Consider the following 10,600-nt stretch of genomic DNA (forward strand, 5'->3'; position numbering starts at 1 on the left):
GGTTGGCTGAGCCAGCTTCTGAAACTGCATCCAGAGCTGTGGTGGCAGCTTTGAAACCTGCAGGTCCCACAGTTTCTTCTGTGAGTGGGTGCCTGCAGAGAAAGCTGTAGTTTCAGGGCTGATCTCAGTTGCCTTACCGCCTGCTGGCTAGCTTTAAATTTCTGTGAAATAAATGATAACTGCCCTTTAGAAGGAAAGTGTTTGCATTCAGCTCTTTCGGGCAGGCTTGGTAGAGATGACCAGCACGCAGACCAGCCTCGTGGACTTGAACTAGCCTTTTTACCCTGATAGGGTTGCTCTTAACCCTGCAAGGCTGCTGCTTGCTCTGCTCCCGAGGCCTGTCTTGGCAAGCCAGCGTGGGGGAACCTGCCGTGCTGCTGCTGCCAGGGTCATACCGAGTTTGGGAAGAATTTGCCATGTCGTTGCCTTGTGTGACCGATCTGGTCAGATACTGTAACTTGCAGTTTGTTTTTAAACTTTTAATTGTGAAATAGGGGTTCGGTACAGTTCGCTATGCCTTTATATAGCATATGCCTTTGCTATGCCGATGCATAGGCATTGCCTGCACCGTGGGCTGATAAGCTGCAGATGTGACCCCGGCGTGCCGTTGCCGCAGCCACCCTCTGACCCAGCCATCCCACTGCTCTGCAGCTGCACAGCACCCGAGCACGGCCTTCCCCCGAGAGCCCATTCTGCATATGTCTCTTTAGATGAACAGTGATTTCGGGGAGGGCAAGCTGTTGAAGCTTTGGTTCATGCTGCAGCTTCTTGTTCGCTAAAAAAGCACTTCTAAAGTTATTTACTGAGATCTTTAATAAGGAATTTCCATTTTTGTGACAAGATCTGTTTTCAGATGGTTTCTGACACATGGTGTTTAATTGAAAATAGCTGTAACTTGCTTACAGCATCTTTAGTCTCCAGGGAGTAATGATGCAACTAAAGTTTCTGCTCTGTTCATTTTGAAACACTCTATTGCTGGAGACTCTGGTCTGCTCTGTGTGATTGGCAGTAGTAATCAGTGATAGCTTGCATTTTTGCATGTTTCTGAAAGAAAGCAAATATGGCCTAAAATAATTTTTGCGTTGAATAAAGATTTCTTCCCCTGTCTGTCTTAAGTTTCCCAAAGCCTGCTTCCTCGGCTTGACTGAAAAACACCGGGTTTTCTCATAATCTGCTGCTGGATATTTGGGTATTTTGCTGAGATTTCTATTTTCACACAAAAGTGATGTCAGTTTTCTGAAAAACAGGGAATGTGTTACATCTTCTAATATTTTCTCCATCACCTTTCTCTTGGCTGCATGATTTCTGTGTTGTGATAAATTATTAACTTTTGAACACAGGGATATTATTATCTATCTTTTCCTGCCCTTTGAGTTGCAGAGTTGCTTTCATTGGCAGCATGCACTGAGAAATCATGTTGGCCACTTCCAGCCCTGAAATTGTAATAGCTTATCCCATTACGTGGTGATTTTTCCAGCTCAGCTCTCCTGAGAATCTTGAAATGTGTTTTCCACAAAAATATTCCATCCACTCTTTCTTTTAAAGGTTATAGTCAAATTTGAAGGGATAATCAATTTAGCTATTGTTTCTAGTGGTGTGTTCTATCCTGATTTTTTTTTTTTAAATTATAGGGGATTTTTATAGTGCAGTTTTGGTCACTGAGAACTTGGTGACTTCTTTGAACAAGATTGCTTGTTCTTTGGGGACAAGCAGATGTACATCATTAGCATCTTAACTGATGGAAACTTTTCCATGAAAAATGCATACATTTTTTTAATGACTTTAATCTGCACAAGCACTCCATAAGTTTGCAGTAAGCTGTAATAAAAGATTTAGATGTCTTATACCCACGTTGCCTCAGTGGCTCACAGTACCATCATCAGGAATGTATACCAAGTGTTTTCTCCTTTGTGACTGCTAGTTTTGTCATCTTCCGTTCTCTAGAGGTGTTGTGAGTATTGTCTGAGAAATGGAGCTGTTGAATTTGGGCTGCCAGACATCACAGTATGCTAATGCTGTCAAACTGCTTGGGCCCTCAGGTTCATTAAGGTTTGGGATGGGCAGTATTTGTCAGGAAAGGACAAATGAACTAGTGGCTGTTCAGAACAAGACTTCTCTTGCATTGAACAAACATGGTGAGAAATTCTTTTAATTAGTTTAGCTGTGTTAAAATTTGTATGATGTGTCTTGTTTCAATTTGCCCTTCTATCTTAACTCTTAGATAAGCCAAGATGAGAGAGGTGATTAAATACTTGTCCTCAACTTGTCTTACCCTTGTAAGCAGTCCCATGAAAAGCTGCTGTGGGAGGTATTACATGCATTGTGTACTTGCACAATAAAAGCAAGCTTTAACAACAGTTGTTCCTACCATAGTTAACTAATCCTGTTAAAGCAAAGATATTTGCAGGTTTTAAACCTCTCTGGTTTGGTAAAAGCAAGAAAGGACAGATGTCAACAAAAAGAGCTGTTTTCTTCCTCTCTGCGCCCCCCCCCCCCCCCCGAAAGCAGCTGCCTCCTGTGTGTACTATATTTACTGGGTCCTGCTCTATTTGCTAACACTGTGCTTAATTCTGTATCCTAGTCAAAATTGTTTTGCAAGGGTTCTGGCAGTTTGAAATGGGCTACCAGCATATTTGCAAACTCAAAAAATTCAGCTGACTGACTTCTGAGTTACAAACCTGAACAACTTATAGACAACTCTCATTGAGATGTTGAGAAAATAGCTGGTCAGGACTTCCCAAGTACCCTGAATCACAGCAGTTGACAAAATCTCAATCATGTGATTTAGCACGGCATAAATAAGCCTGGGGTTTTTTTATAGGTTTAATTATACCCAGTGAAGCAATGTCCTTTTGCTTGAGCCAGGGAGTTGCCACACTGCTGTGAAGTCAAAACATTGCTAGGAGAACAGGAAGGTTCAAGCAGAGCCATCACGTTCATAGGACAAGCAGAAGGAGCGTGTGTACTCATGACCCTGTTCTTTCTACATGTGTACACTTCCATGGGATTTATTGGTGGGATTGGTCTGTGGCAGTAAGACTGAATGATTCCCTGTTTGCCGTCACTGCTGACTTAATAAATGACATGATCAAGATGAGCATGTGTCTGCCTTCCCCCCGCCTCATGAACTAGTGAAAGAGAAATGAACTGATGGGGAAGAGGGCACAACCTGCCTGGAATAGTGACTTGTATTCACCAAGGAGATCTTCACATGAGACCAGTGATGTTACTGCTTCTTTCACTCGGTTTTTCTGTGATTTAGTGTCTGTATGTCAATGCCTGCGAGATTCAGACTCGTCTGGTCCATGTTCAACACCATGCTTGGCAAATGAGAATTTTAGGTATGCTTTCCTGAGTAAGGAGGTTAGCACAGACTGATATCCGAAGCATTTGCTGAGCTGGTGCAGCTGCCACTGATGGGATATTTTCCACCATAAGTGGAAATGGGTGTAGCCAATGCCATTCCAGCCGCTGTTGGGCTATTGCTTGGATCTCAAGGATTGTCTGTTAAATGCTGAAGGTAGAACTCAGGGGAAAACACAGTGTGTAATTAATGTTGCATCACCATATTGTGTAATGGGCCTTGCTGGATACTAATACCTTGTTACGCTGTTTTCTGTAAAAACAGAGAATAAAAGATGGCCCTTTTCCCTGTACGGCTTATCATCTAGGGCATAGTCAAATCAATGACAACTGGTTTTCAGTAATTGCAAGTGTCAGTAAGGTCCATTTACAGGGCTCGGGCTTCTTCCTTACAGAAATAGCAATAGAGGACATGGATAACAGGATTCATCCAACACATACTGCCTGTGAAATAGATGTAAATTTGTTGAACAATCACCATTTTGTGAAAATTGTTTTAAGGTATTTCTCATCCTGGCAAAGCGAACCATTCTTGCTTACTGGTCAGCTTTCATTTTCACAGCCTATTATACTAAATGGCATTTTTACCAAGCTCAAATGTTTTGTTGATCAAAGTGTTTATTACTAAAAAGCTTTTGAACCCTGCTTAGGAAGCTTATTCATTTCTTTCTAGTATTTGAAGTCCTTTGCTATTGCATAAATTACAGGCCTAATGACCTCTTCTTAGTCCTACACCTAAATTATCTTGAAATTCAGTCTCTTATCTTCTTCTCCAACCCCTAATTTGTTAATCATCTGGACACTGCCACAGTCGTGAAGCCATGAGCCTGCAACAATTCTGCTGAGTTATCAGATTGCTTTCTTGTAGCCTCACCTTTTGTTATTCAGGCACTCTCTCTGAGGTATAAATTTCCATGTTGCCATACCAGAACATAAAGTTCTGGCTCAGTTTTAGTTCGGCTCCTTTATTCAGCCAAGAAACAGGATTTTCTTCACTGTAATATTATTAAGGTGCTCAGCTTTTTGCAAACTATAGGGGGAGATGTTTGCTCATCAGGTTTGTTGTTGTTGGCTTTTTTTCAGTGTAAATCACTAATTTTTCTTGTGAAAATGATCAAAAATTTCCTTTCTGGCTGTCCAACAAAAGGGCCACCTCGTTACCAAAGAAAGAATGAGGGAGAGGTACTGCACTGTTTTCATTTTGGTTTCAAGATGTTTGGCTTTATTCTGTGTTTGATCACTGTTCTTATCCTTTGACAGTTGGTTCAGGCATGAGTTTTCTATGCAGTCTGCTTTCCACTGTATTCTTCTTTTGCTTTGCTACAATTTATATAAAACCATTATCTTCTATAATTTATACAAAATAATGTATATGAAAAGACTGCCCTGTAAAGAGAATAAGGGATTTAGTGCCAGGTATAATAAATGGGTAAAACAATTCCATCATTTTTGAAGCTTATTCAAACATCACTCTATCTGCAGGGGGTTTTCTCTAGTGTCATATGTGCTACTTGAGAATTAGTGAAGGTGACTTATTTCTGAAGGGAGAAAAACCCCTTTCTCTAAACTTTTTCCTTCCGTATGTTTCCCCGTATTTTAGCAGTCTGGACAGAAGGTGCCAGGCCGTGTGCATGGCTGCATAGACCACAGTCACTTAAGGATCCTGTTTTATAACACTTTCAAAATTACATCAATTTCAGAAAAAGAAGTTTTGAACATACAAAAGAAGTTGTCATGTGAGTATGATCTTCAGAGAGCAAATTAAATGGGTAATAGCTGTCTTCCCTAGTGAATTTTTGGTGTGGGGAATTTCTTGTCTGTTCAGCTGACTGCCTCATTTTTCCAAGCGTTTCACTATGGGTTTTACATTTTCAGTTAAGCTGTTGCTATTTAAAAAGATGACTTCCATGTCATTTGCAAAGCCTGTAGAAGCTGGAGGCAATTCAGCATTTTGACACTCTTAATTAACGGATGGCCTGTCATGAAAGGTTGTAATTAAATGATACTGTAATTTTGGCCATGCTGCTTTTCAAACTATTTTTATATCCCAGCATAATAATTCAGGTGGTGACATCATGTCAGTATACGTGCTTCTCCTTCCTCAATGCCTACTCAAGAATGCTCATGGTTCAAAATAGCTTTAAGAAAATAGTTTCCAAACAGTTCTTGGTGAAAGAGGAAATAGAAATTAAAAAAATTTCCTGTCACAGACTATGGCCTGTCATCCTGTTGGCGTCTGAAAATGATGTGTAATATGTGAAAACCTACATGTCCTGTAAGAGATATTCACACGTTCAGAGATCTGCAGGATTTCTAGGGTAATCCAGCTGGGTTCATGACTGGAGAAAACAAAAGTAATTTTGATGGCTACAGAGCCTGAGCCATGTTTGCTCTGGGATGTTGCTAATGATTTGAGTTAGAGTGTATTTGGATTTAACCCAAAATATCTTTGATTAATGAAGATTAAGCTGCCTTCAACTAGAGGGGCAGGTGTTGAAATGGGAGTGCTTTTACTGGATAAGCAAACATAGTTTTACGGAGGTATTCCAGGATTGACATGCCCCTCACACAGCCTGACAGTGTTATTGCTCAGAAATGAGTTGGATTTGCCAGCAGTCAGTAATACCCCCTGCATTTTGAGCCAGATTCTTTTGATGTCCATTTTCTGATGTGCTACCCTGGGGAAATCTGCCATCTATTCATCTTTTCAATCCTTTAATAACATCCCTTGCCCCGGGAACATCGTAACACCGAATGCCATGACTGAGATGTTACTATGAATACGCTGAAGATCCTTGCTTGGTGTGTGATGAAATGATCTTTGGGGAATAAGTGAAACAAAAGCGTGTGTAGGATATCCTTTAATTCAATGAAGAATGTGGGTGGAGAAGCAATTGAAATGAACAAGATGCTTTGGATTTTCATTAATGCCTTGAACATTTTAGGGTGTACTGTGCGTGTGTGAACAGTTTCACGGCTCAAAGAACTAACGAAAGCAGGAGCAGCCCACGGTTTTTAACCATCTTCTCTACCTGCCCTCCCTCGCACCTTTCCCCTGAGATATGGGCACTGTATTCCCTGTGGCAGTTCTGACAGGAGAGAAAACCATACACCGAGGTCTAGACCTACGTATGGCTGACTGACAAGCCACCTGCTGCTAAAAGCTACTACAGCGGCTGCCTCCCCTCTGCTGTGCTCTCAGTAGTGTCAGTCATTTGTGACTTTCTCCTGTCGCAGTCACCAGTTGCCTCTTTCAAGTGTGGTTGGAGTTGAGTAATATATTCCTAAATTGTTCAAAGGGAGAGGAAGATGTACCTGCATCTGCAGCACAGATGTGTGAGCCTTTCTTCTTCAAAAGATTTAGCTTAAAAAAATTGCATGCACAAAGGATGGTGGTTTTAATGCCCACCACACCCACTGTCATTAAGGAGAAGTAGGGTGGAAAAGATCGACATGACAACAGCAGATAACCCAAGACAGTGTTGCAAAAGTGGTGCCTGATGGATTCCTTCAAGAATAAAATCCCTTCTGCTGGCGTTTGACTCTATTATGCATTGAATGATTTAATTACAAAAAATCATGAACCAGAGCTTGAGAGTCGTGTGTGGCCATGCATAGCAGCTATTCATTTATCTCCAGCACAACAAAGAAGGGAAATGCTTAAGATAACAAAGAGCCAGCTACATCTCCCACTTCCTTTCAAGTAAGTTTCAGTTCTTTTCCTTTCTAATGTGATCATATTAGATCAAACCCTTCACGTAAACATTGAAGGAAATTCTAAGATGAAGGTTTATACTTCTGTTTACTTACATCCTCAAAAAAAAATCCCCTCAAACAACAAAACCATCCATATTTGAAATATGTAACTGCATGTTCATAGACACGTCGACAACACTACACTTGGGCTGAAGACTTTTTCAGAAACTTATTTCCTACCTCAAACAGAAGTGATGAGCTTCATGTAAGATGTGTGCTCTCACTGCACCTGCTGTCCCTCATTCTCTGCATTCCTCTGCCCCGGGACTCACTGAGCTCCTTCTCTCTGTGTCCTCCCTTCTCCTACCGAGACGGTCAGCTTTCTCCCTCCCCTCTCAGGATTACAGACCTGTAGATCTGGAGGAACTGGTGATGAAGGCAGGCAATGAGAAAAAATTCTACTGTAGTACTCCCTCTCAAGGCCTCGCTGCTCCACGTAATGGCTGTAAGGCACACGGAGATGAGATGCATCACTGTCTGGTGTCGCTCTTACGGCATATGCTGTACAAGAAGTCAGAAGTAGTAGTTTCTGACCTTAATCTCTTTTCCTTGTCTGTGTTCCCACCTTGGTCTTCAATTTATATTTAGGTGCCTTTCACATAATCACAGAATGGTTGAGGTGGAAAGGGATCTCTGGAGGTCTCTAATGCTCTGCTCAAGCAGGGTCAGCTGGAGGAGGTTGCCCAGGGCCATGTCCAGTAGGGTTTGAGTATCTCCAAGGGTGGAGCCTCCACAACCTCTATGGACACCCTGTGACAGTGTTTGGCCACCCTCATGGTAGAGATCTTTTTCTTATGTTTAAGGTAAATTTCCAGAATGTTAAAAGTTTTTGACAAAAGCAAGTTAAAGCTGCCTGGGGCTGTTCCAGAAGGATGTGTTAACTTGTAGGTTTGACCATTCAAGAAGTAACACAGATTTGTCAGCTGGTCTAATGTACATATGGATAGCTCTGCTTGTTGTTGTATTAACTGTTATCCCCCCAACAGAGAGAGCAGTAACACCAGTGCTATGACAGTGCTTCTCTAACTAGGTGATACAGCCCTCTCAGCTCTGGCCATAGCCCCCAGCCTGTCAATAAAGATATAACCAAGGATCTAAAAGCTGAAAATGACACCATATAAAGATGCAGAGAAACTTGTGATTTAAGGAGAAATTGAAAACGTCACAATTTTTGCAGAACAAAGATGAATCGGAAGGAACATAAAGGAAATAAACAGAATAGAGTATTATATAGAGAAAGTCAAACTGATTGTTCCTACATGAGAAAAAAAGGGTATTTAAAATTAAATTGTGCAGTAGAGCATTTACAGTTGATGAAAGAAAATACTTTTCAAGTACCACAATTAGTGCATGGAGCTCACTGTTACAAGGCATCACAGATTAAAACAGGATTTAAAAAGGATTAGATTTTTTCTGTAGAAAATGTACATCCATTTATATTAGACAAGTACAACAATTAACTGATTTCTTTAATTTGTATACCGAATCTGTAAAAAAATCTGACAACTTTTTTGCTCATAGAATATAGTTATGTTGGAAGAAACAAAAGAAAAGACTCTCACATCAACAGAGACCACTTCAACATTCTTCATAATGGGTTGTTTAATAATACCTATGTTGATATGATTTTTCAGTTTGAAATAGTTTTATTTTGTACTATATATAATTAAAATTGAGTCAAGTTTGAATTGTAGTGTTTTGATTTCTCTAAAATTGTTTTGTTCTTAGAATTTTCCTTGCATCTGAAGTGTTGACATTCGAGGGAGTGGGTTTCTGTTTCACAAAACCAGTCATTCAAAAATCGTCCACAAAGCATCCTCTGTGCTACTGTTTGCTGGTGGAATTCCTTTCTGAAGCGTCTGATGCGGTTTCTTCTCAGCCAGCATATGGAATAAGTCTTGCCTCTACAAGTAAGTGGATCAAGCACTGGGTACATTTACGGAAGCCCACAAATGCCTGAGACTCTTATTTTTGTAGACCTACTTTATGAGCTTGTAAGCTTTCTTGTAGGCCCATATCTGGTCTAGTTTTAGAGAATGTCAGTTTAAAAATCACCTGTTCTTTACCACTGTGCTTTGTACTGGCCACAAAGCGTAGATATGTTGGTGGCATGGATGGAAAAGTGCATAAGGCTTTTTAGAAAGGTCTATCAACAATTCAGAAACTTCTTTCTAGAAGCTCTGAGATATGCTGGTCCCTCCTTCCTCATTAATATATCATACCTTAAGGCAGATTTTTTTAAACCAAATTGGCATGAATTATGACTTTTATCCAGACAATGAGAATGTCAGTTCTCCTACCATCCTCTGGCACAGCTCCAACATTATTCTTGGAGTACTATCATCTTTGAAAGATGGAAGGTTTTATATGATTGAGGAAATTAAATGATATCACAGCCAAGTGATATCCCAATACACATGGGATAGGATGTAAAATAAAGAGTTCTACAGTTCTCATCCAAACCTTTAAATGCATTTTTTGAGTGATATGGAGCAGGTTGCTTAATCCTCGAAGGGGCACTAATAGGTTTCAATTATTTGTAAAGTACTTTTAGATTTTCAAATGGAAAATGTGTATTTCTCAGCATTTTAGGAGGATGAAATTCTCTAGATGGAGCTAATCTTTCAAAGTCCTATTCATTTTTGAATCTCAGAGGTCTTTTGTTTCAGTGAACCAGAAAGCACATATTTAGGTGATGATTTCACATCTTCCAAATGATAGTTTTTCATGTAATCATCATAATAACACTTTTCATAGGAGACTTTCAAAGTGGCTTCACAGATCTCCATAAGGTCTCATGCGATACTTCCTCATGCTGTAAATACTTCTACTGTACACACAAGGAGAGAGGATCAGACAGGTTAAACGTCACTCAGCAAGTCAGCTAAAGAGTTGAACAAGAACCTGTTTCTCCCGATTCCAAATCCTGGCGGGTTTTTTGTTACTGAGCACAGACATGTTCATCTGGAACACCCTCACAAATCCTGGAACCCCATGGGTATTCACTAAAGGCATTTCCAGTTTCTGGCCAGACCAGGAATGTAATCAGAAAGCTACTTAAGAATTTCCAGGGCTTCCAAATACAGATGAATAGCAAAGTAAACAATAAGAATTAAATGATCCAAATGTTTATTGTTTTCTTCTTAACAGGGACTACTAAATCCTGTAATTTGACTTCTTGCTTAGTAGAGACTTTCAAATTACCCAAGTATCACATCTCAGTCTCAAATTCCGAGTCCAAATAATGACTCTTGAAAAGTTGTCCTGTGAGTATTGGAAAAATAGCCCTTGTTTGCACATGGATTTGTGTCTTCACCCTCTGATCTCTTCCTCGCAATAACCCTAGCCCTGTCACATCCACGATGACCCTCCTACCACAATGACCTCAGCTTCCTCCACATTCCCTGCAACACTTCTTGACTGAAAGAGCATATGCTGGGAGTAATGTGGCAGTTTGTGCATGCTGCCTGAGCAGCCGGAG

Source organism: Phaethon aethereus (assembly GCF_964289735.1).
Source record: "Phaethon aethereus genome assembly, chromosome: 8".
Taxonomy (NCBI): domain Eukaryota; kingdom Metazoa; phylum Chordata; class Aves; order Phaethontiformes; family Phaethontidae; genus Phaethon; species Phaethon aethereus.